Genomic DNA, 25,619 nt, shown 5'->3' with positions numbered 1-25,619 from the left:
CTTTTAGCCAAGTCACACAGCCAGCAGCCACTCAGAATGTACTGGGAACAAGTTACAGCCAAATGTTACCGAAGTGCTTCTCTCAGCCTGAAAAGGCTATTTAGACCCATGATATTTTTAAGAAAGTGGGTGTCAGTTTAGTCATAAGGAAGGCCTTTGGGCTCATGTATTGTGGATTGGGCTTCTATTTGGGCACTTTTAGCCAAGTCACACAGCCAGCAGCCACTCAGAATGTAATGGGAACAAGTTATAGTTAAACGTCACCAAAGTGCTTCTCTCGGCCTGAAAAGGCTATATTGACCAAGGATTTTTTAAAGAAAATGGGTGTCAGTTTTGTCATAAGGAAGGCATTTGGGCCCATGTATAGTGCATTGGGATTTTATTTGGGCACTTTTAGGTACAACACACAGTCACCAGCCACTCAGAATGTACTGGGAACAAGTTACAGTTAAATGTCACCAAAGTGCTTCTCTCAGCCTGAAAAGGCTATTTTGACCAATGATTTTTTAAAGAAAAATGTCAGTTTTGTCATAAGGAAGGCATTTGGGCCCATGTATAGTGCATTAGGATTCTATTTGGGCACTTTTAGGTACAACACACAGTCACCAGCCACTCAGAAAGTACTGGGAACAAGTTACAGCCAAATGTTACCGAAGTGCTTCTCTCAGCCTGAAAAGGCTATTTAGACCCATTATATTTTTAAGAAAGTTGGTGTCAGTTTAGTCACAAGTAAGGCCTTTGGGCTCATGTATTGTGGATTGGGCTTCTATTTGGGCACTTTTAGCCAAGTCACACAGTCACCAGCCACTCAGAATGTACTGGGAACCAGTTACAGCCAAATGTTACCAAAGTGCTTCTCTCAGCCTGTAAAGGCTATTTAGACCCATTATATTTTTAAGAAAGTTGGTGTCAGTTTAGTCATAAGTAAGGCCTTTGGGCTCATGTATTGTGGATTGGGCTTCTATTTGGGCACTTTTAGCCAATTCACACAGTCAGCAGCCACTCAGAAAGTACTGGGAACAAGTTACAGCCAAATGTTACCGAAGTGCTTCTCTCAGCCTGAAAAGGCTATTTAGACCCATGATATTTTTAAGAAAGTGGGTGTCAGTTTAGTCATAAGGAAGGCCTTTGGGCTCATGTATTGTGGATTGGGCTTCTATTTGGGCACTTTTAGCCAAGTCACACAGCCAGCAGCCACTCAGAATGTACTGGGAACAAGTTACAGCCAAATGTTACCAAAGTGCTTCTCTCATTCTGTAAAGGCTATTTAGACCCATTATATTTTTAAGAAAGTTGGTGTCAGTTTAGTCACAAGCAAGGCCTTTGGGCTCATGTATTGTGGATTGGGCTTCTATTTGGGCACTTTTAGCCAAGTCACACAGCCAGCAGCCACTCAGAATGTACTGGGAACCAGTTACAGCCAAACGTCACCAAAGTGCTTCTCTCAGCCTGATAAGGCTATTTTGACCAATGATTTTTTAAAGAAAATGAGTGTCAGTTTTGTCATAAGGAAGGCATTTGGGCCCATGTATAGTGCATTGGGAATCTATTTGGGCACTTTTAGGTACAACACACAGTCACCAGCCACTCAGAAAGTACTGGGAACAAGTTACAGCCAAATGTTACCGAAGTGCTTCTCTCAGCCTGAAAAGGCTATTTAGACCCATGATATTTTTAAGAAAGTGGGTGTCAGTTTAGTCATAAGGAAGGCCTTTGGGCTCATGTATTGTGGATTGGGCTTCTATTTGGGCACTTTTAGCCAAGTCACACAGCCAGCAGCCACTCAGAATGTACTGGGAACAAGTTACAGCCAAATGTTACCAAAGTGCTTCTCTCATTCTGTAAAGGCTATTTAGACCCATTATATTTTTAACAAAGTTGGTGTCAGTTTAGTCACAAGCAAGGCCTTTGGGCTCATGTATTGTGGATTGGGCTTCTATTTGGGCACTTTTAGCCAAGTCACACAGCCAGCAGCCACTCAGAATGTACTGGGAACCAGTTACAGCCAAACGTCACCAAAGTGCTTCTCTCAGCCTGATAAGGCTATTTTGACCAATGATTTTTTAAAGAAAATGAGTGTCAGTTTTGTCATAAGGAAGGCATTTGGGCCCATGTATAGTGCATTGGGAATCTATTTGGGCACTTTTAGGTACAACACACAGTCACCAGCCACTCAGAAAGTACTGGGAACAAGTTACAGCCAAATGTTACCGAAGTGCTTCTCTCAGCCTGAAAAGGCTATTTAGACCCATGATATTTTTAAGAAAGTGGGTGTCAGTTTAGTCATAAGGAAGGCCTTTGGGCTCATGTATTGTGGATTGGGCTTCTATTTGGGCACTTTTAGCCAAGTCACACAGCCAGCAGCCACTCAGAATGTACTGGGAACAAGTTACAGCCAAATGTTACCAAAGTGCTTCTCTCATTCTGTAAAGGCTATTTAGACCCATTATATTTTTAAGAAAGTTGGTGTCAGTTTAGTCACAAGCAAGGCCTTTGGGCTCATGTATTGTGGATTGGGCTTCTATTTGGGCACTTTTAGCCAAGTCACACAGCCAGCAGCCACTCAGAATGTACTGGGAACCAGTTACAGCCAAACGTCACCAAAGTGCTTCTCTCAGCCTGATAAGGCTATTTTGACCAATGATTTTTTAAAGAAAATGAGTGTCAGTTTTGTCATAAGGAAGGCATTTGGGCCCATGTATAGTGCATTGGGAATCTATTTGGGCACTTTTAGGTACAACACACAGTCACCAGCCACTCAGAAAGTACTGGGAACAAGTTACAGCCAAATGTTACCGAAGTGCTTCTCTCAGCCTGAAAAGGCTATTTAGACCCATGATATTTTTAAGAAAGTGGGTGTCAGTTTAGTCATAAGGAAGGCCTTTCGGCTCATGTATTGTGGATTGGGCTTCTATTTGGGCACTTTTAGCAAAGTCACACAGCCAGCAGCCACTCAGAATGTACTGGGAACAAGTTACAGCCAAATGTTACCAAAGTGCTTCTCTCATTCTGTAAAGGCTATTTAGACCCATTATATTTTTAAGAAAGTTGGTGTCAGTTTAGTCACAAGTAAGGCCTTTGGGCTCATGTATTGTGGATTGGGCTTCTATTTGGGCACTTTTAGCCAAGTCACACAGTCAGCAGCCACTCAGAATGTACTGGGAACCAGTTACAGCCAAATGTTACCAAAGTGCTTCTCTCAGCCTGAAAAGGCTATTTAGACCCATGATATTTTTAAGAAAGTGGGTGTCAGTTTAGTCATAAGGAAGGCCTCTGGGCTCATGTATTGTGGATTGGGCTTCTATTTGGGCACTTTTAGCCAAGTCACACAGCCAGCAGCCACTCAGAATGTGCTGGGAACCAGTTACAGCCAAACGTCACCAAAGTGCTTCTCTCAGCCTGATAAGGCTATTTTGACCAATGATTTTTTAAAGAAAATGAGTGTCAGTTTTGTCATAAGGAAGGCATTTGGGCCCATGTATAGTGCATTGGGATTCTATCTGGGCACTTTTAGGTACAACACACAGTCACCAGCCACTCAGAAAGTACTGGGAACAAGTTACAGCCAAATGTTACCGAAGTGCTTCTCTCAGCCTGAAAAGGCTATTTAGACCCATGATATTTTTAAGAAAGTGGGTGTCAGTTTAGTCATAAGGAAGGCCTTTGGGCTCATGTATTGTGGATTGGGCTTCTATTTGGGCACTTTTAGCCAAGTCACACAGCCAGCAGCCACTCAGAATGTACTGGGAACAAGTTACAGCCAAATGTTACCAAAGTGCTTCTCTCATTCTGTAAAGGCTATTTAGACCCATTATATTTTTAAGAAAGTTGGTGTCAGTTTAGTCACAAGTAAGGCCTTTGGGCTCATGTATTGTGGATTGGGCTTCTATTTGGGCACTTTTAGCCAAGTCACACAGTCAGCAGCCACTCAGAATGTACTGGGAACCAGTTACAGCCAAATGTTACCAAAGTGCTTCTCTCATTCTGTAAAGGCTATTTAGACCCATTATATTTTTAAGAAAGTTGGTGTCAGTTTAGTCACAAGTAAGGCCTTTGGGCTCATGTATTGTGGATTGGGCTTCTATTTGGGCACTTTTAGCCAAGTCACACAGCCAGCAGCCACTCAGAATGTACTGGGAACCAGTTACAGCCAAACGTCACCAAAGTGCTTCTCTCAGCCTGATAAGGCTATTTTGACCAATGATTTTTTAAAGAAAATGAGTGTCAGTTTTGTCATAAGGAAGGCATTTGGGCCCATGTATAGTGCATTGGGAATCTATTTGGGCACTTTTAGGTACAACACACAGTCACCAGCCACTCAGAAAGTACTGGGAACAAGTTACAGCCAAATGTTACCGAAGTGCTTCTCTCAGCCTGAAAAGGCTATTTAGACCCATGATATTTTTAAGAAAGTGGGTGTCAGTTTAGTCATAAGGAAGGCCTTTGGGCTCATGTATTGTGGATTGGGCTTCTATTTGGGCACTTTTAGCCAAGTCACACAGCCAGCAGCCACTCAGAATGTACTGGGAACAAGTTACAGCCAAATGTTACCAAAGTGCTTCTCTCATTCTGTAAAGGCTATTTAGACCCATTATACTTTTAAGAAAGTTGGTGTCAGTTTAGTCACAAGTAAGGCCTTTGGGCTCATGTATTGTGGATTGGGCTTCTATTTGGGCACTTTTAGCCAAGTCACACAGCCAGCAGCCACTCAGAATGTACTGGGAACCAGTTACAGCCAAACGTCACCAAAGTGCTTCTCTCAGCCTGATAAGGCTATTTTGACCAATGATTTTTTAAAGAAAATGAGTGTCAGTTTTGTCATAAGGAAGGCATTTGGGCCCATGTATAGTGCATTGGGAATCTATTTGGGCACTTTTAGGTACAACACACAGTCACCAGCCACTCAGAAAGTACTGGGAACAAGTTACAGCCAAATGTTACTGAAGTGCTTCTCTCAGCCTGAAAAGGCTATTTAGACCCATGATATTTTTAAGAAAGTGGGTGTCAGTTTAGTCACAAGTAAGGCCTTTGGGCTCATGTATTGTGGATTGGGCTTCTATTTGGGCACTTTTAGCCAAGTCACACAGTCACCAGCCACTCAGAATGTACTGGGAACCAGTTACAGCCAAATGTTACCAAAGTGCTTCTCTCAGCCTGTAAAGGCTATTTAGACCCATTATATTTTTAAGAAAGTTGGTGTCAGTTTAGTCATAAGTAAGGCCTTTGGGCTCATGTATTGTGGATTGGGCTTCTATTTGGGCACTTTTAGCCAATTCACACAGTCAGCAGCCACTCAGAAAGTACTGGGAACAAGTTACAGCCAAATGTTACCGAAGTGCTTCTCTCAGCCTGAAAAGGCTATTTAGACCCATGATATTTTTAAGAAAGTGGGTGTCAGTTTAGTCATAAGGAAGGCCTTTGGGCTCATGTATTGTGGATTGGGCTTCTATTTGGGCACTTTTAGCCAAGTCACACAGCCAGCAGCCACTCAGAATGTACTGGGAACAAGTTACAGCCAAATGTTACCAAAGTGCTTCTCTCATTCTGTAAAGGCTATTTAGACCCATTATATTTTTAAGAAAGTTGGTGTCAGTTTAGTCACAAGCAAGGCCTTTGGGCTCATGTATTGTGGATTGGGCTTCTATTTGGGCACTTTTAGCCAAGTCACACAGCCAGCAGCCACTCAGAATGTACTGGGAACCAGTTACAGCCAAACGTCACCAAAGTGCTTCTCTCAGCCTGATAAGGCTATTTTGACCAATGATTTTTTAAAGAAAATGAGTGTCAGTTTTGTCATAAGGAAGGCATTTGGGCCCATGTATAGTGCATTGGGAATCTATTTGGGCACTTTTAGGTACAACACACAGTCACCAGCCACTCAGAAAGTACTGGGAACAAGTTACAGCCAAATGTTACCGAAGTGCTTCTCTCAGCCTGAAAAGGCTATTTAGACCCATGATATTTTTAAGAAAGTGGGTGTCAGTTTAGTCATAAGGAAGGCCTTTGGGCTCATGTATTGTGGATTGGGCTTCTATTTGGGCACTTTTAGCCAAGTCACACAGCCAGCAGCCACTCAGAATGTACTGGGAACAAGTTACAGCCAAATGTTACCAAAGTGCTTCTCTCATTCTGTAAAGGCTATTTAGACCCATTATATTTTTAACAAAGTTGGTGTCAGTTTAGTCACAAGCAAGGCCTTTGGGCTCATGTATTGTGGATTGGGCTTCTATTTGGGCACTTTTAGCCAAGTCACACAGCCAGCAGCCACTCAGAATGTACTGGGAACCAGTTACAGCCAAACGTCACCAAAGTGCTTCTCTCAGCCTGATAAGGCTATTTTGACCAATGATTTTTTAAAGAAAATGAGTGTCAGTTTTGTCATAAGGAAGGCATTTGGGCCCATGTATAGTGCATTGGGAATCTATTTGGGCACTTTTAGGTACAACACACAGTCACCAGCCACTCAGAAAGTACTGGGAACAAGTTACAGCCAAATGTTACCGAAGTGCTTCTCTCAGCCTGAAAAGGCTATTTAGACCCATGATATTTTTAAGAAAGTGGGTGTCAGTTTAGTCATAAGGAAGGCCTTTGGGCTCATGTATTGTGGATTGGGCTTCTATTTGGGCACTTTTAGCCAAGTCACACAGCCAGCAGCCACTCAGAATGTACTGGGAACAAGTTACAGCCAAATGTTACCAAAGTGCTTCTCTCATTCTGTAAAGGCTATTTAGACCCATTATATTTTTAAGAAAGTTGGTGTCAGTTTAGTCACAAGCAAGGCCTTTGGGCTCATGTATTGTGGATTGGGCTTCTATTTGGGCACTTTTAGCCAAGTCACACAGCCAGCAGCCACTCAGAATGTACTGGGAACCAGTTACAGCCAAACGTCACCAAAGTGCTTCTCTCAGCCTGATAAGGCTATTTTGACCAATGATTTTTTAAAGAAAATGAGTGTCAGTTTTGTCATAAGGAAGGCATTTGGGCCCATGTATAGTGCATTGGGAATCTATTTGGGCACTTTTAGGTACAACACACAGTCACCAGCCACTCAGAAAGTACTGGGAACAAGTTACAGCCAAATGTTACCGAAGTGCTTCTCTCAGCCTGAAAAGGCTATTTAGACCCATGATATTTTTAAGAAAGTGGGTGTCAGTTTAGTCATAAGGAAGGCCTTTCGGCTCATGTATTGTGGATTGGGCTTCTATTTGGGCACTTTTAGCAAAGTCACACAGCCAGCAGCCACTCAGAATGTACTGGGAACAAGTTACAGCCAAATGTTACCAAAGTGCTTCTCTCATTCTGTAAAGGCTATTTAGACCCATTATATTTTTAAGAAAGTTGGTGTCAGTTTAGTCACAAGTAAGGCCTTTGGGCTCATGTATTGTGGATTGGGCTTCTATTTGGGCACTTTTAGCCAAGTCACACAGTCAGCAGCCACTCAGAATGTACTGGGAACCAGTTACAGCCAAATGTTACCAAAGTGCTTCTCTCAGCCTGAAAAGGCTATTTAGACCCATGATATTTTTAAGAAAGTGGGTGTCAGTTTAGTCATAAGGAAGGCCTCTGGGCTCATGTATTGTGGATTGGGCTTCTATTTGGGCACTTTTAGCCAAGTCACACAGCCAGCAGCCACTCAGAATGTGCTGGGAACCAGTTACAGCCAAACGTCACCAAAGTGCTTCTCTCAGCCTGATAAGGCTATTTTGACCAATGATTTTTTAAAGAAAATGAGTGTCAGTTTTGTCATAAGGAAGGCATTTGGGCCCATGTATAGTGCATTGGGATTCTATCTGGGCACTTTTAGGTACAACACACAGTCACCAGCCACTCAGAAAGTACTGGGAACAAGTTACAGCCAAATGTTACCGAAGTGCTTCTCTCAGCCTGAAAAGGCTATTTAGACCCATGATATTTTTAAGAAAGTGGGTGTCAGTTTAGTCATAAGGAAGGCCTTTGGGCTCATGTATTGTGGATTGGGCTTCTATTTGGGCACTTTTAGCCAAGTCACACAGCCAGCAGCCACTCAGAATGTACTGGGAACAAGTTACAGCCAAATGTTACCAAAGTGCTTCTCTCATTCTGTAAAGGCTATTTAGACCCATTATATTTTTAAGAAAGTTGGTGTCAGTTTAGTCACAAGTAAGGCCTTTGGGCTCATGTATTGTGGATTGGGCTTCTATTTGGGCACTTTTAGCCAAGTCACACAGTCAGCAGCCACTCAGAATGTACTGGGAACCAGTTACAGCCAAATGTTACCAAAGTGCTTCTCTCATTCTGTAAAGGCTATTTAGACCCATTATATTTTTAAGAAAGTTGGTGTCAGTTTAGTCACAAGTAAGGCCTTTGGGCTCATGTATTGTGGATTGGGCTTCTATTTGGGCACTTTTAGCCAAGTCACACAGCCAGCAGCCACTCAGAATGTACTGGGAACCAGTTACAGCCAAACGTCACCAAAGTGCTTCTCTCAGCCTGATAAGGCTATTTTGACCAATGATTTTTTAAAGAAAATGAGTGTCAGTTTTGTCATAAGGAAGGCATTTGGGCCCATGTATAGTGCATTGGGAATCTATTTGGGCACTTTTAGGTACAACACACAGTCACCAGCCACTCAGAAAGTACTGGGAACAAGTTACAGCCAAATGTTACCGAAGTGCTTCTCTCAGCCTGAAAAGGCTATTTAGACCCATGATATTTTTAAGAAAGTGGGTGTCAGTTTAGTCATAAGGAAGGCCTTTGGGCTCATGTATTGTGGATTGGGCTTCTATTTGGGCACTTTTAGCCAAGTCACACAGCCAGCAGCCACTCAGAATGTACTGGGAACAAGTTACAGCCAAATGTTACCAAAGTGCTTCTCTCATTCTGTAAAGGCTATTTAGACCCATTATACTTTTAAGAAAGTTGGTGTCAGTTTAGTCACAAGTAAGGCCTTTGGGCTCATGTATTGTGGATTGGGCTTCTATTTGGGCACTTTTAGCCAAGTCACACAGCCAGCAGCCACTCAGAATGTACTGGGAACCAGTTACAGCCAAACGTCACCAAAGTGCTTCTCTCAGCCTGATAAGGCTATTTTGACCAATGATTTTTTAAAGAAAATGAGTGTCAGTTTTGTCATAAGGAAGGCATTTGGGCCCATGTATAGTGCATTGGGAATCTATTTGGGCACTTTTAGGTACAACACACAGTCACCAGCCACTCAGAAAGTACTGGGAACAAGTTACAGCCAAATGTTACTGAAGTGCTTCTCTCAGCCTGAAAAGGCTATTTAGACCCATGATATTTTTAAGAAAGTGGGTGTCAGTTTAGTCATAAGGAAGGCCTTTGGGCTCATGTATTGTGGATTGGGCTTCTATTTGGGCACTTTTAGCCAAGTCACACAGCCAGCAGCCACTCAGAAAGTACTGGGAACAAGTTACAGCCAAATGTTACCGAAGTGCTTCTCTCAGCCTGAAAAGGCTATTTAGACCCATGATATTTTTAAGAAAGTGGGTGTCAGTTTAGTCATAAGGAAGGCCTTTGGGCTCATGTATTGTGGATTGCGCTTCTATTTGGGCACTTTTAGCCAAGTCACACAGCCAGCAGCCACTCAGAATGTACTGGGAACAAGTTACAGCCAAATGTTACCAAAGTGCTTCTCTCATTCTGTAAAGGCTATTTAGACCCATTATACTTTTAAGAAAGTTGGTGTCAGTTTAGTCACAAGTAAGGCCTTTGGGCTCATGTATTGTGGATTGGGCTTCTATTTGGGCACTTTTAGCCAAGTCACACAGCCAGCAGCCACTCAGAATGTACTGGGAACCAGTTACAGCCAAACGTCACCAAAGTGCTTCTCTCAGCCTGATAAGGCTATTTTGACCAATGATTTTTTAAAGAAAATGAGTGTCAGTTTTGTCATAAGGAAGGCATTTGGGCCCATGTATAGTGCATTGGGAATCTATTTGGGCACTTTTAGGTACAACACACAGTCACCAGCCACTCAGAAAGTACTGGGAACAAGTTACAGCCAAATGTTACCGAAGTGCTTCTCTCAGCCTGAAAAGGCTATTTAGACCCATGATATTTTTAAGAAAGTGGGTGTCAGTTTAGTCATAAGGAAGGCCTTTGGGCTCATGTATTGTGGATTGGGCTTCTATTTGGGCACTTTTAGCCAAGTCACACAGCCAGCAGCCACTCAGAATGTACTGGGAACAAGTTACAGCCAAATGTTACCAAAGTGCTTCTCTCATTCTGTAAAGGCTATTTAGACCCATTATACTTTTAAGAAAGTTGGTGTCAGTTTAGTCACAAGTAAGGCCTTTGGGCTCATGTATTGTGGATTGGGCTTCTATTTGGGCACTTTTAGCCAAGTCACACAGCCAGCAGCCACTCAGAATGTACTGGGAACCAGTTACAGCCAAACGTCACCAAAGTGCTTCTCTCAGCCTGATAAGGCTATTTTGACCAATGATTTTTTAAAGAAAATGAGTGTCAGTTTTGTCATAAGGAAGGCATTTGGGCCCATGTATAGTGCATTGGGAATCTATTTGGGCACTTTTAGGTACAACACACAGTCACCAGCCACTCAGAAAGTACTGGGAACAAGTTACAGCCAAATGTTACTGAAGTGCTTCTCTCAGCCTGAAAAGGCTATTTAGACCCATGATATTTTTAAGAAAGTGGGTGTCAGTTTAGTCATAAGGAAGGCCTTTGGGCTCATGTATTGTGGATTGGGCTTCTATTTGGGCACTTTTAGCCAAGTCACACAGCCAGCAGCCACTCAGAAAGTACTGGGAACAAGTTACAGCCAAATGTTACCGAAGTGCTTCTCTCAGCCTGAAAAGGCTATTTAGACCCATGATATTTTTAAGAAAGTGAGTGTCAGTTTAGTCATAAGGAAGGCCTTTGGGCTCATGTATTGTGGATTGGGCTTCTATTTGGGCACTTTTAGCCAAGTCACACAGCCAGCAGCCACTCAGAATGTACTGGGAACAAGTTACAGCCAAATGTTACCGAAGTGCTTCTCTCAGCCTGAAAAGGCTATTTAGACCCGACAGCCAAATGTTACCGAAGTGCTTCTCTCAGCCTGAAAAGGCTATTTAGACCCATGATATTTTTAAGAAAGTGAGTGTCAGTTTAGTCATAAGGAAGGCCTTTGGGCTCATGTATTGTGGATTGGGCTTCTATTTGGGCACTTTTAGCCAAGTCACACAGCCAGCAGCCACTCAGAATGTACTGGGAACAAGTTACAGCCAAATGTTACCGAAGTGCTTCTCTCAGCCTGAAAAGGCTATTTAGACCCATGATATTTTTAAGAAAGTGGGTGTCAGTTTAGTCATAAGGAAGGCCTTTGGGCTCATGTATTGTGGATTGGGCTTCTATTTGGGCACTTTTAGCCAAGTCACACAGCCAGCAGCCACTCAGAATGTAATGGGAACAAGTTATAGTTAAACGTCACCAAAGTGCTTCTCTCGGCCTGAAAAGGCTATATTGACCAAGGATTTTTTAAAGAAAATGGGTGTCAGTTTTGTCATAAGGAAGGCATTTGGGCCCATGTATAGTGCATTGGGATTTTATTTGGGCACTTTTAGGTACAACACACAGTCACCAGCCACTCAGAATGTACTGGGAACAAGTTACAGTTAAATGTCACCAAAGTGCTTCTCTCAGCCTGAAAAGGCTATTTTGACCAATGATTTTTTAAAGAAAATGGGTGTCAGTTTTGTCATAAGGAAGGCATTTGGGCCCATGTATAGTGCATTAGGATTCTATTTGGGCACTTTTAGGTACAACACACAGTCACCAGCCACTCAGAAAGTACTGGGAACAAGTTACAGCCAAATGTTACCGAAGTGCTTCTCTCAGCCTGAAAAGGCTATTTAGACCCATTATATTTTTAAGAAAGTTGGTGTCAGTTTAGTCACAAGTAAGGCCTTTGGGCTCATGTATTGTGGATTGGGCTTCTATTTGGGCACTTTTAGCCAAGTCACACAGTCACCAGCCACTCAGAATGTACTGGGAACCAGTTACAGCCAAATGTTACCAAAGTGCTTCTCTCAGCTTGTAAAGGCTATTTAGACCCATTATATTTTTAAGAAAGTTGGTGTCAGTTTAGTCATAAGTAAGGCCTTTGGGCTCATGTATTGTGGATTGGGCTTCTATTTGGGCACTTTTAGCCAATTCACACAGTCAGCAGCCACTCAGAAAGTACTGGGAACAAGTTACAGCCAAATGTTACCGAAGTGCTTCTCTCAGCCTGAAAAGGCTATTTAGACCCATTATATTTTTAAGAAAGTTGGTGTCAGTTTAGTCACAAGCAAGGCCTTTGGGCTCATGTATTGTGGATTGGGCTTCTATTTGGGCACTTTTAGCCAAGTCACACAGCCAGCAGCCACTCAGAATGTACTGGGAACCAGTTACAGCCAAACGTCACCAAAGTGCTTCTCTCAGCCTGATAAGGCTATTTTGACCAATGATTTTTTAAAGAAAATGAGTGTCAGTTTTGTCATAAGGAAGGCATTTGGGCCCATGTATAGTGCATTGGGAATCTATTTGGGCACTTTTAGGTACAACACACAGTCACCAGCCACTCAGAAAGTACTGGGAACAAGTTACAGCCAAATGTTACCGAAGTGCTTCTCTCAGCCTGAAAAGGCTATTTAGACCCATGATATTTTTAAGAAAGTGGGTGTCAGTTTAGTCATAAGGAAGGCCTTTGGGCTCATGTATTGTGGATTGGGCTTCTATTTGGGCACTTTTAGCCAAGTCACACAGCCAGCAGCCACTCAGAATGTACTGGGAACAAGTTACAGCCAAATGTTACCGAAGTGCTTCTCTCAGCCTGAAAAGGCTATTTAGACCCATGATATTTTTAAGAAAGTGGGTGTCAGTTTAGTCATAAGGAAGGCCTTTGGGCTCATGTATTGTGGATTGGGCTTCTATTTGGGCACTTTTAGCCAAGTCACACAGCCAGCAGCCACTCAGAATGTAATGGGAACAAGTTATAGTTAAACGTCACCAAAGTGCTTCTCTCGGCCTGAAAAGGCTATATTGACCAAGGATTTTTTAAAGAAAATGGGTGTCAGTTTTGTCATAAGGAAGGCATTTGGGCCCATGTATAGTGCATTGGGATTTTATTTGGGCACTTTTAGGTACAACACACAGTCACCAGCCACTCAGAATGTACTGGGAACAAGTTACAGTTAAATGTCACCAAAGTGCTTCTCTCAGCCTGAAAAGGCTATTTTGACCAATGATTTTTTAAAGAAAAATGTCAGTTTTGTCATAAGGAAGGCATTTGGGCCCATGTATAGTGCATTAGGATTCTATTTGGGCACTTTTAGGTACAACACACAGTCACCAGCCACTCAGAAAGTACTGGGAACAAGTTACAGCCAAATGTTACCGAAGTGCTTCTCTCAGCCTGAAAAGGCTATTTAGACCCATTATATTTTTAAGAAAGTTGGTGTCAGTTTAGTCACAAGTAAGGCCTTTGGGCTCATGTATTGTGGATTGGGCTTCTATTTGGGCACTTTTAGCCAAGTCACACAGTCACCAGCCACTCAGAATGTACTGGGAACCAGTTACAGCCAAATGTTACCAAAGTGCTTCTCTCAGCCTGTAAAGGCTATTTAGACCCATTATATTTTTAAGAAAGTTGGTGTCAGTTTAGTCATAAGTAAGGCCTTTGGGCTCATGTATTGTGGATTGGGCTTCTATTTGGGCACTTTTAGCCAATTCACACAGTCAGCAGCCACTCAGAAAGTACTGGGAACAAGTTACAGCCAAATGTTACCGAAGTGCTTCTCTCAGCCTGAAAAGGCTATTTAGACCCATGATATTTTTAAGAAAGTGGGTGTCAGTTTAGTCATAAGGAAGGCCTTTGGGCTCATGTATTGTGGATTGGGCTTCTATTTGGGCACTTTTAGCCAAGTCACACAGCCAGCAGCCACTCAGAATGTACTGGGAACAAGTTACAGCCAAATGTTACCAAAGTGCTTCTCTCATTCTGTAAAGGCTATTTAGACCCATTATATTTTTAAGAAAGTTGGTGTCAGTTTAGTCACAAGCAAGGCCTTTGGGCTCATGTATTGTGGATTGGGCTTCTATTTGGGCACTTTTAGCCAAGTCACACAGCCAGCAGCCACTCAGAATGTACTGGGAACCAGTTACAGCCAAACGTCACCAAAGTGCTTCTCTCAGCCTGATAAGGCTATTTTGACCAATGATTTTTTAAAGAAAATGAGTGTCAGTTTTGTCATAAGGAAGGCATTTGGGCCCATGTATAGTGCATTGGGAATCTATTTGGGCACTTTTAGGTACAACACACAGTCACCAGCCACTCAGAAAGAACTGGGAACAAGTTACAGCCAAATGTTACCGAAGTGCTTCTCTCAGCCTGAAAAGGCTATTTAGACCCTTGATATTTTTAAGAAAGTGGGTGTCAGTTTAGTCATAAGGAAGGCCTTTGGGCTCATGTATTGTGGATTGGGCTTCTATTTGGGCACTTTTAGCCAAGTCACACAGCCAGCAGCCACTCAGAATGTACTGGGAACAAGTTACAGCCAAATGTTACCAAAGTGCTTCTCTCATTCTGTAAAGGCTATTTAGACCCATTATATTTTTAAGAAAGTTGGTGTCAGTTTAGTCACAAGTAAGGCCTTTGGGCTCATGTATTGTGGATTGGGCTTCTATTTGGGCACTTTTAGCCAAGTCACACAGTCAGCAGCCACTCAGAATGTACTGGGAACCAGTTACAGCCAAATGTTACCAAAGTGCTTCTCTCAGCCTGAAAAGGCTATTTAGACCCATGATATTTTTAAGAAAGTGGGTGTCAGTTTAGTCATAAGGAAGGCCTCTGGGCTCATGTATTGTGGATTGGGCTTCTATTTGGGCACTTTTAGCCAAGTCACACAGCCAGCAGCCACTCAGAATGTGCTGGGAACCAGTTACAGCCAAACGTCACCAAAGTGCTTCTCTCAGCCTGATAAGGCTATTTTGACCAATGATTTTTTAAAGAAAATGAGTGTCAGTTTTGTCATAAGGAAGGCATTTGGGCCCATGTATAGTGCATTGGGATTCTATCTGGGCACTTTTAGGTACAACACACAGTCACCAGCCACTCAGAAAGTACTGGGAACAAGTTACAGCCAAATGTTACCGAAGTGCTTCTCTCAGCCTGAAAAGGCTATTTAGACCCATGATATTTTTAAGAAAGTGGGTGTCAGTTTAGTCATAAGGAAGGCCTTTGGGCTCATGTATTGTGGATTGGGCTTCTATTTGGGCACTTTTAGCCAAGTCACACAGCCAGCAGCCACTCAGAATGTACTGGGAACAAGTTACAGCCAAATGTTACCAAAGTGCTTCTCTCATTCTGTAAAGGCTATTTAGACCCATGATATTTTTAAGAAAGTTGGTGTCAGTTTAGTCACAAGTAAGGCCTTTGGGCTCATGTATTGTGGATTGGGCTTCTATTTGGGCACTTTTAGCCAAGTCACACAGTCAGCAGCCACTCAGAATGTACTGGGAACCAGTTACAGCCAAATGTTACCAAAGTGCTTCTCTCATTCTGTAAAGGCTATTTAGACCCATTATATTTTTAAGAAAGTCGGTGTCAGTTTAGTCACAAGTAAGGCCTTTGGGCTCATGTATTGTGGATTGGGCTTCTATTTGGGCACTTTTAGCCAAGTCACACAGCCAGCAGCCACTCAGAATGTACTGGGAACCAGTTACAGCCAAACGTCACCAAAGTGCTTCTCTCAGCCTGATAAGGCTATTTTGACCAATGATTTTTTAAAGAAAATGAGTGTCAGTTTTGTCATAAGGAAGGCATTTGGGCCCATGTATAGTGCATTGGGAATCTATTTGGGCACTTTTAGGTACAACACACAGTCACCAGCCACTCAGAAAGTACTGGGAACAAGTTACAGCCAAATGTTACCGAAGTGCTTCTCTCAGCCTGAAAAGGCTATTTAGACCCATGATATTTTTAAGAAAGTGGGTGTCAGTTTAGTCATAAGGAAGGCCTTTGGGCTCATGTATTGTGGATTGGGCTTCTATTTGGGCACTTTTAGCCAAGTCACACAGCCAGCAGCCACTCAGAATGTACTGGGAACCAGTTACAGCCAAACGTCACCAAAGTGCTTCTCTCAGCCTGATAAGGCTATTTTGACCAATGATTTTTTAAAGAAAATGAGTGTCAGTTTTGTCATAAGGAAGGCATTTGGGCCCATGTATAGTGCATTGGGAATCTATTTGGGCACTTTTAGGTACAACACACAGTCACCAGCCACTCAGAAAGTACTGGGAACAAGTTACAGCCAAATGTTACTGAAGTGCTTCTCTCAGCCTGAAAAGGCTATTTAGACCCATGATATTTTTAAGAAAGTGGGTGTCAGTTTAGTCATAAGGAAGGCCTTTGGGCTCATGTATTGTGGATTGGGCTTCTATTTGGGCACTTTTAGCCAAGTCACACAGCCAGCAGCCACTCAGAAAGTACTGGGAACAAGTTACAGCCAAATGTTACCGAAGTGCTTCTCTCAGCCTGAAAAGGCTATTTAGACCCATGATATTTTTAAGAAAGTGGGTGTCAGTTTAGTCATAAGGAAGGCCTTTGGGCTTATGTATTGTGGATTGGGCTTCTATTTGGGCACTTTTAGCCAAGTCACACAGCCAGCAGCCACTCAGAATGTACTGGGAACAAGTTACAGCCAAATGTTACCAAAGTGCTTCTCTCATTCTGTAAAGGCTATTTAGACCCATTATACTTTTAAGAAAGTTGGTGTCAGTTTAGTCACAAGTAAGGCCTTTGGGCTCATGTATTGTGGATTGGGCTTCTATTTGGGCACTTTTAGCCAAGTCACACAGCCAGCAGCCACTCAGAATGTACTGGGAACCAGTTACAGCCAAACGTCACCAAAGTGCTTCTCTCAGCCTGATAAGGCTATTTTGACCAATGATTTTTTAAAGAAAATGAGTGTCAGTTTTGTCATAAGGAAGGCATTTGGGCCCATGTATAGTGCATTGGGAATCTATTTGGGCACTTTTAGGTACAACACACAGTCACCAGCCACTCAGAAAGTACTGGGAACAAGTTACAGCCAAATGTTACCGAAGTGCTTCTCTCAGCCTGAAAAGGCTATTTAGACCCATGATATTTTTAAGAAAGTGGGTGTCAGTTTAGTCATAAGGAAGGCCTTTGGGCTCATGTATTGTGGATTGGGCTTCTATTTGGGCACTTTTAGCCAAGTCACACAGCCAGCAGCCACTCAGAATGTACTGGGAACAAGTTACAGCCAAATGTTACCAAAGTGCTTCTCTCATTCTGTAAAGGCTATTTAGACCCATTATACTTTTAAGAAAGTTGGTGTCAGTTTAGTCACAAGTAAGGCCTTTGGGCTCATGTATTGTGGATTGGGCTTCTATTTGGGCACTTTTAGCCAAGTCACACAGCCAGCAGCCACTCAGAATGTACTGGGAACCAGTTACAGCCAAACGTCACCAAAGTGCTTCTCTCAGCCTGATAAGGCTATTTTGACCAATGATTTTTTAAAGAAAATGAGTGTCAGTTTTGTCATAAGGAAGGCATTTGGGCCCATGTATAGTGCATTGGGAATCTATTTGGGCACTTTTAGGTACAACACACAGTCACCAGCCACTCAGAAAGTACTGGGAACAAGTTACAGCCAAATGTTACTGAAGTGCTTCTCTCAGCCTGAAAAGGCTATTTAGACCCATGATATTTTTAAGAAAGTGGGTGTCAGTTTAGTCATAAGGAAGGCCTTTGGGCTCATGTATTGTGGATTGGGCTTCTATTTGGGCACTTTTAGCCAAGTCACACAGCCAGCAGCCACTCAGAATGTACTGGGAACAAGTTACAGCCAAATGTTACCGAAGTGCTTCTCTCAGCCTGAAAAGGCTATTTAGACCCATGATATTTTTAAGAACTGGGTGTCAGTTTAGTCATAAGGAAGGCCTTTGGGCTCATGTATTGTGGATTGGGCTTCTATTTGGGCACTTTTAGCCAAGTCAAACAGCCAGCAGCCACTCAGAATGTACTGGGAACAAGTTACAGCCAAATGTTACCGAAGTGCTTCTCTCATTCTGTAAAGGCTATTTAGACCCATTATATTTTTAAGAAAGTTGGTGTCAGTTTAGTCACAAGTAAGGCCTTTGGGCTCATGTATTGTGGATTGGGCTTCTATTTGGGCACTTTTAGCCAAGTCACACAGTCAGCAGCCACTCAGAATGTACTGGGAACCAGTTACAGCCAAATGTTACCGAAGTGCTTCTCTCAGCCTGAAAAGGCTATTTAGACCCATGATATTTTTAAGAAAGTGGGTGTCAGTTTAGTCATAAGGAAGGCCTTTGGGCTCATGTATTGTGGATTGGGCTTCTATTTGGGCACTTTTAGCCAAGTCACACAGCCAGCAGCCACTCAGAATGTAATGGGAACAAGTTATAGTTAAACGTCACCAAAGTGCTTCTCTCGGCCTGAAAAGGCTATATTGACCAAGGATTTTTTAAAGAAAATGGGTGTCAGTTTTGTCATAAGGAAGGCATTTGGGCCCATGTATAGTGCATTGGGATTTTATTTGGGCACTTTTAGGTACAACACACAGTCACCAGCCACTCAGAATGTACTGGGAACAAGTTACAGTTAAATGTCACCAAAGTGCTTCTCTCAGCCTGAAAAGGCTATTTTGACCAATGATTTTTTAAAGAAAATGGGTGTCAGTTTTGTCATAAGGAAGGCATTTGGGCCCATGTATAGTGCATTAGGATTCTATTTGGGCACTTTTAGGTACAACACACAGTCACCAGCCACTCAGAAAGTACTGGGAACAAGTTACAGCCAAATGTTACCGAAGTGCTTCTCTCAGCCTGAAAAGGCTATTTAGACCCATTATATTTTTAAGAAAGTTGGTGTCAGTTTAGTCACAAGTAAGGCCTTTGGGCTCATGTATTGTGGATTGGGCTTCTATTTGGGCACTTTTAGCCAAGTCACACAGTCACCAGCCACTCAGAATGTACTGGGAACCAGTTACAGCCAAATGTTACCAAAGTGCTTCTCTCAGCTTGTAAAGGCTATTTAGACCCATTATATTTTTAAGAAAGTTGGTGTCAGTTTAGTCATAAGTAAGGCCTTTGGGCTCATGTATTGTGGATTGGGCTTCTATTTGGGCACTTTTAGCCAATTCACACAGTCAGCAGCCACTCAGAAAGTACTGGGAACAAGTTACAGCCAAATGTTACCGAAGTGCTTCTCTCAGCCTGAAAAGGCTATTTAGACCCATTATATTTTTAAGAAAGTTGGTGTCAGTTTAGTCACAAGCAAGGCCTTTGGGCTCATGTATTGTGGATTGGGCTTCTATTTGGGCACTTTTAGCCAAGTCACACAGCCAGCAGCCACTCAGAATGTACTGGGAACCAGTTACAGCCAAACGTCACCAAAGTGCTTCTCTCAGCCTGATAAGGCTATTTTGACCAATGATTTTTTAAAGAAAATGAGTGTCAGTTTTGTCATAAGGAAGGCATTTGGGCCCATGTATAGTGCATTGGGAATCTATTTGGGCACTTTTAGGTACAACACACAGTCACCAGCCACTCAGAAAGTACTGGGAACAAGTTACAGCCAAATGTTACCGAAGTGCTTCTCTCAGCCTGAAAAGGCTATTTAGACCCATGATATTTTTAAGAAAGTGGGTGTCAGTTTAGTCATAAGGAAGGCCTTTGGGCTCATGTATTGTGGATTGGGCTTCTATTTGGGCACTTTTAGCCAAGTCACACAGCCAGCAGCCACTCAGAATGTACTGGGAACAAGTTACAGCCAAATGTTACCGAAGTGCTTCTCTCAGCCTGAAAAGGCTATTTAGACCCATGATATTTTTAAGAAAGTGGGTGTCAGTTTAGTCATAAGGAAGGCCTTTGGGCTCATGTATTGTGGATTGGGCTTCTATTTGGGCACTTTTAGCCAAGTCACACAGCCAGCAGCCACTCAGAATGTAATGGGAACAAGTTATAGTTAAACGTCACCAAAGTGCTTCTCTCGGCCTGAAAAGGCTATATTGACCAAGGATTTTTTAAAGAAAATGGGTGTCAGTTTTGTCATAAGGAAGGCATTTGGGCCCATGTATAGTGCATTGGGATTTTATTTGGGCACTTTTAGGTACAACACACAGTCACCAGCCACTCAGAATGTACTGGGAACAAGTTACAGTTAAATGTCACCAAAGTGCTTCTCTCAGCCTGAAAAGGCTATTTTGACCAATGATTTTTTAAAGAAAAATGTCAGTTTTGTCATAAGGAAGGCATTTGGGCCCATGTATAGTGCATTAGGATTCTATTTGGGCACTTTTAGGTACAACACACAGTCACCAGCCACTCAGAAAGTACTGGGAACAAGTTACAGCCAAATGTTACCGAAGTGCTTCTCTCAGCCTGAAAAGGCTATTTAGACCCATTATATTTTTAAGAAAGTTGGTGTCAGTTTAGTCACAAGTAAGGCCTTTGGGCTCATGTATTGTGGATTGGGCTTCTATTTGGGCACTTTTAGCCAAGTCACACAGTCACCAGCCACTCAGAATGTACTGGGAACCAGTTACAGCCAAATGTTACCAAAGTGCTTCTCTCAGCCTGTAAAGGCTATTTAGACCCATTATATTTTTAAGAAAGTTGGTGTCAGTTTAGTCATAAGTAAGGCCTTTGGGCTCATGTATTGTGGATTGGGCTTCTATTTGGGCACTTTTAGCCAATTCACACAGTCAGCAGCCACTCAGAAAGTACTGGGAACAAGTTACAGCCAAATGTTACCGAAGTGCTTCTCTCAGCCTGAAAAGGCTATTTAGACCCATGATATTTTTAAGAAAGTGGGTGTCAGTTTAGTCATAAGGAAGGCCTTTGGGCTCATGTATTGTGGATTGGGCTTCTATTTGGGCACTTTTAGCCAAGTCACACAGCCAGCAGCCACTCAGAATGTACTGGGAACAAGTTACAGCCAAATGTTACCAAAGTGCTTCTCTCATTCTGTAAAGGCTATTTAGACCCATTATATTTTTAAGAAAGTTGGTGTCAGTTTAGTCACAAGCAAGGCCTTTGGGCTCATGTATTGTGGATTGGGCTTCTATTTGGGCACTTTTAGCCAAGTCACACAGCCAGCAGCCACTCAGAATGTACTGGGAACCAGTTACAGCCAAACGTCACCAAAGTGCTTCTCTCAGCCTGATAAGGCTATTTTGACCAATGATTTTTTAAAGAAAATGAGTGTCAGTTTTGTCATAAGGAAGGCATTTGGGCCCATGTATAGTGCATTGGGAATCTATTTGGGCACTTTTAGGTACAACACACAGTCACCAGCCACTCAGAAAGAACTGGGAACAAGTTACAGCCAAATGTTACCGAAGTGCTTCTCTCAGCCTGAAAAGGCTATTTAGACCCTTGATATTTTTAAGAAAGTGGGTGTCAGTTTAGTCATAAGGAAGGCCTTTGGGCTCATGTATTGTGGATTGGGCTTCTATTTGGGCACTTTTAGCCAAGTCACACAGCCAGCAGCCACTCAGAATGTACTGGGAACAAGTTACAGCCAAATGTTACCAAAGTGCTTCTCTCATTCTGTAAAGGCTATTTAGACCCATTATATTTTTAAGAAAGTTGGTGTCAGTTTAGTCACAAGTAAGGCCTTTGGGCTCATGTATTGTGGATTGGGCTTCTATTTGGGCACTTTTAGCCAAGTCACACAGTCAGCAGCCACTCAGAATGTACTGGGAACCAGTTACAGCCAAATGTTACCAAAGTGCTTCTCTCAGCCTGAAAAGGCTATTTAGACCCATGATATTTTTAAGAAAGTGGGTGTCAGTTTAGTCATAAGGAAGGCCTCTGGGCTCATGTATTGTGGATTGGGCTTCTATTTGGGCACTTTTAGCCAAGTCACACAGCCAGCAGCCACTCAGAATGTGCTGGGAACCAGTTACAGCCAAACGTCACCAAAGTGCTTCTCTCAGCCTGATAAGGCTATTTTGACCAATGATTTTTTAAAGAAAATGAGTGTCAGTTTTGTCATAAGGAAGGCATTTGGGCCCATGTATAGTGCATTGGGATTCTATCTGGGCACTTTTAGGTACAACACACAGTCACCAGCCACTCAGAAAGTACTGGGAACAAGTTACAGCCAAATGTTACCGAAGTGCTTCTCTCAGCCTGAAAAGGCTATTTAGACCCATGATATTTTTAAGAAAGTGGGTGTCAGTTTAGTCATAAGGAAGGCCTTTGGGCTCATGTATTGTGGATTGGGCTTCTATTTGGGCACTTTTAGCCAAGTCACACAGCCAGCAGCCACTCAGAATGTACTGGGAACAAGTTACAGCCAAATGTTACCAAAGTGCTTCTCTCATTCTGTAAAGGCTATTTAGACCCATTATATTTTTAAGAAAGTTGGTGTCAGTTTAGTCACAAGTAAGGCCTTTGGGCTCATGTATTGTGGATTGGGCTTCTATTTGGGCACTTTTAGCCAAGTCACACAGTCAGCAGCCACTCAGAATGTACTGGGAACCAGTTACAGCCAAATGTTACCAAAGTGCTTCTCTCATTCTGTAAAGGCTATTTAGACCCATTATATTTTTAAGAAAGTTGGTGTCAGTTTAGTCACAAGTAAGGCCTTTGGGCTCATGTATTGTGGATTGGGCTTCTATTTGGGCACTTTTAGCCAAGTCACACAGTCAGCAGCCACTCAGAATGTACTGGGAACCAGTTACAGCCAAATGTTACCAAAGTGCTTCTCTCAGCCTGAAAAGGCTATTTAGACCCATGATATTTTTAAGAAAGTGGGTGTCAGTTTAGTCATAAGGAAGGCCTCTGGGCTCATGTATTGTGGATTGGGCTTCTATTTGGGCACTTTTAGCCAAGTCACACAGCCAGCAGCCACTCAGAATGTGCTGGGAACCAGTTACAGCCAAACGTCACCAAAGTGCTTCTCTCAGCCTGATAAGGCTATTTTGACCAATGATTTTTTAAAGAAAATGAGTGTCAGTTTTGTCATAAGGAAGGCATTTGGGCCCATGTATAGTGCATTGGGATTCTATCTGGGCACTTTTAGGTACAACACACAGTCACCAGCCACTCAGAAAGTACTGGGAACAAGTTACAGCCAAATGTTACCGAAGTGCTTCTCTCAGCCTGAAAAGGCTATTTAGACCCATGATATTTTTAAGAAAGTGGGTGTCAGTTTAGTCATAAGGAAGGCCTTTGGGCTCATGTATTGTGGATTGGGCTTCTATTTGGGCACTTTTAGCCAAGTCACACAGCCAGCAGCCACTCAGAATGTACTGGGAACAAGTTACAGCCAAATGTTACCAAAGTGCTTCTCTCATTCTGTAAAGGCTATTTAGACCCATTATATTTTTAAGAAAGTTGGTGTCAGTTTAGTCACAAGTAAGGCCTTTGGGCTCATGTATTGTGGATTGGGCTTCTATTTGGGCACTTTTAGCCAAGTCACACAGTCAGCAGCCACTCAGAATGTACTGGGAACCAGTTACAGCCAAATGTTACCAAAGTGCTTCTCTCATTCTGTAAAGGCTATTTAGACCCATTATATTTTTAAGAAAGTTGGTGTCAGTTTAGTCACAAGTAAGGCCTTTGGGCTCATGTATTGTGGATTGGGCTTCTATTTGGGCACTTTTAGCCAAGTCACACAGCCAGCAGCCACTCAGAATGTACTGGGAACCAGTTACAGCCAAACGTCACCAAAGTGCTTCTCTCAGCCTGATAAGGCTATTTTGACCAATGATTTTTTAAAGAAAATGAGTGTCAGTTTTGTCATAAGGAAGGCATTTGGGCCCATGTATAGTGCATTGGGAATCTATTTGGGCACTTTTAGGTACAACACACAGTCACCAGCCACTCAGAAAGTACTGGGAACAAGTTACAGCCAAATGTTACCGAAGTGCTTCTCTCAGCCTGAAAAGGCTATTTAGACCCATGATATTTTTAAGAAAGTGGGTGTCAGTTTAGTCATAAGGAAGGCCTTTGGGCTCATGTATTGTGGATTGGGCTTCTATTTGGGCACTTTTAGCCAAGTCACACAGCCAGCAGCCACTCAGAATGTACTGGGAACCAGTTACAGCCAAACGTCACCAAAGTGCTTCTCTCAGCCTGATAAGGCTATTTTGACCAATGATTTTTTAAAGAAAATGAGTGTCAGTTTTGTCATAAGGAAGGCATTTGGGCCCATGTATAGTGCATTGGGAATCTATTTGGGCACTTTTAGGTACAACACACAGTCACCAGCCACTCAGAAAGTACTGGGAACAAGTTACAGCCAAATGTTACTGAAGTGCTTCTCTCAGCCTGAAAAGGCTATTTAGACCCATGATATTTTTAAGAAAGTGGGTGTCAGTTTAGTCATAAGGAAGGCCTTTGGGCTCATGTATTGTGGATTGGGCTTCTATTTGGGCACTTTTAGCCAAGTCACACAGCCAGCAGCCACTCAGAAAGTACTGGGAACAAGTTACAGCCAAATGTTACCGAAGTGCTTCTCTCAGCCTGAAAAGGCTATTTAGACCCATGATATTTTTAAGAAAGTGGGTGTCAGTTTAGTCATAAGGAAGGCCTTTGGGCTTATGTATTGTGGATTGGGCTTCTATTTGGGCACTTTTAGCCAAGTCACACAGCCAGCAGCCACTCAGAATGTACTGGGAACAAGTTACAGCCAAATGTTACCAAAGTGCTTCTCTCATTCTGTAAAGGCTATTTAGACCCATTATACTTTTAAGAAAGTTGGTGTCAGTTTAGTCACAAGTAAGGCCTTTGGGCTCATGTATTGTGGATTGGGCTTCTATTTGGGCACTTTTAGCCAAGTCACACAGCCAGCAGCCACTCAGAATGTACTGGGAACCAGTTACAGCCAAACGTCACCAAAGTGCTTCTCTCAGCCTGATAAGGCTATTTTGACCAATGATTTTTTAAAGAAAATGAGTGTCAGTTTTGTCATAAGGAAGGCATTTGGGCCCATGTATAGTGCATTGGGAATCTATTTGGGCACTTTTAGGTACAACACACAGTCACCAGCCACTCAGAAAGTACTGGGAACAAGTTACAGCCAAATGTTACCGAAGTGCTTCTCTCAGCCTGAAAAGGCTATTTAGACCCATGATATTTTTAAGAAAGTGGGTGTCAGTTTAGTCATAAGGAAGGCCTTTGGGCTCATGTATTGTGGATTGGGCTTCTATTTGGGCACTTTTAGCCAAGTCACACAGCCAGCAGCCACTCAGAATGTACTGGGAACAAGTTACAGCCAAATGTTACCAAAGTGCTTCTCTCATTCTGTAAAGGCTATTTAGACCCATTATACTTTTAAGAAAGTTGGTGTCAGTTTAGTCACAAGTAAGGCCTTTGGGCTCATGTATTGTGGATTGGGCTTCTATTTGGGCACTTTTAGCCAAGTCACACAGCCAGCAGCCACTCAGAATGTACTGGGAACCAGTTACAGCCAAACGTCACCAAAGTGCTTCTCTCAGCCTGATAAGGCTATTTTGACCAATGATTTTTTAAAGAAAATGAGTGTCAGTTTTGTCATAAGGAAGGCATTTGGGCCCATGTATAGTGCATTGGGAATCTATTTGGGCACTTTTAGGTACAACACACAGTCACCAGCC

Source organism: Gymnoscopelus microlampas, assembly GCF_963454915.1.
Source record: "Gymnoscopelus microlampas genome assembly, contig: SCAFFOLD_25, whole genome shotgun sequence".
Lineage (NCBI taxonomy): Eukaryota > Metazoa > Chordata > Actinopteri > Myctophiformes > Myctophidae > Gymnoscopelus > Gymnoscopelus microlampas.
Note: the sequence above shows the minus strand (reverse complement) of the source record.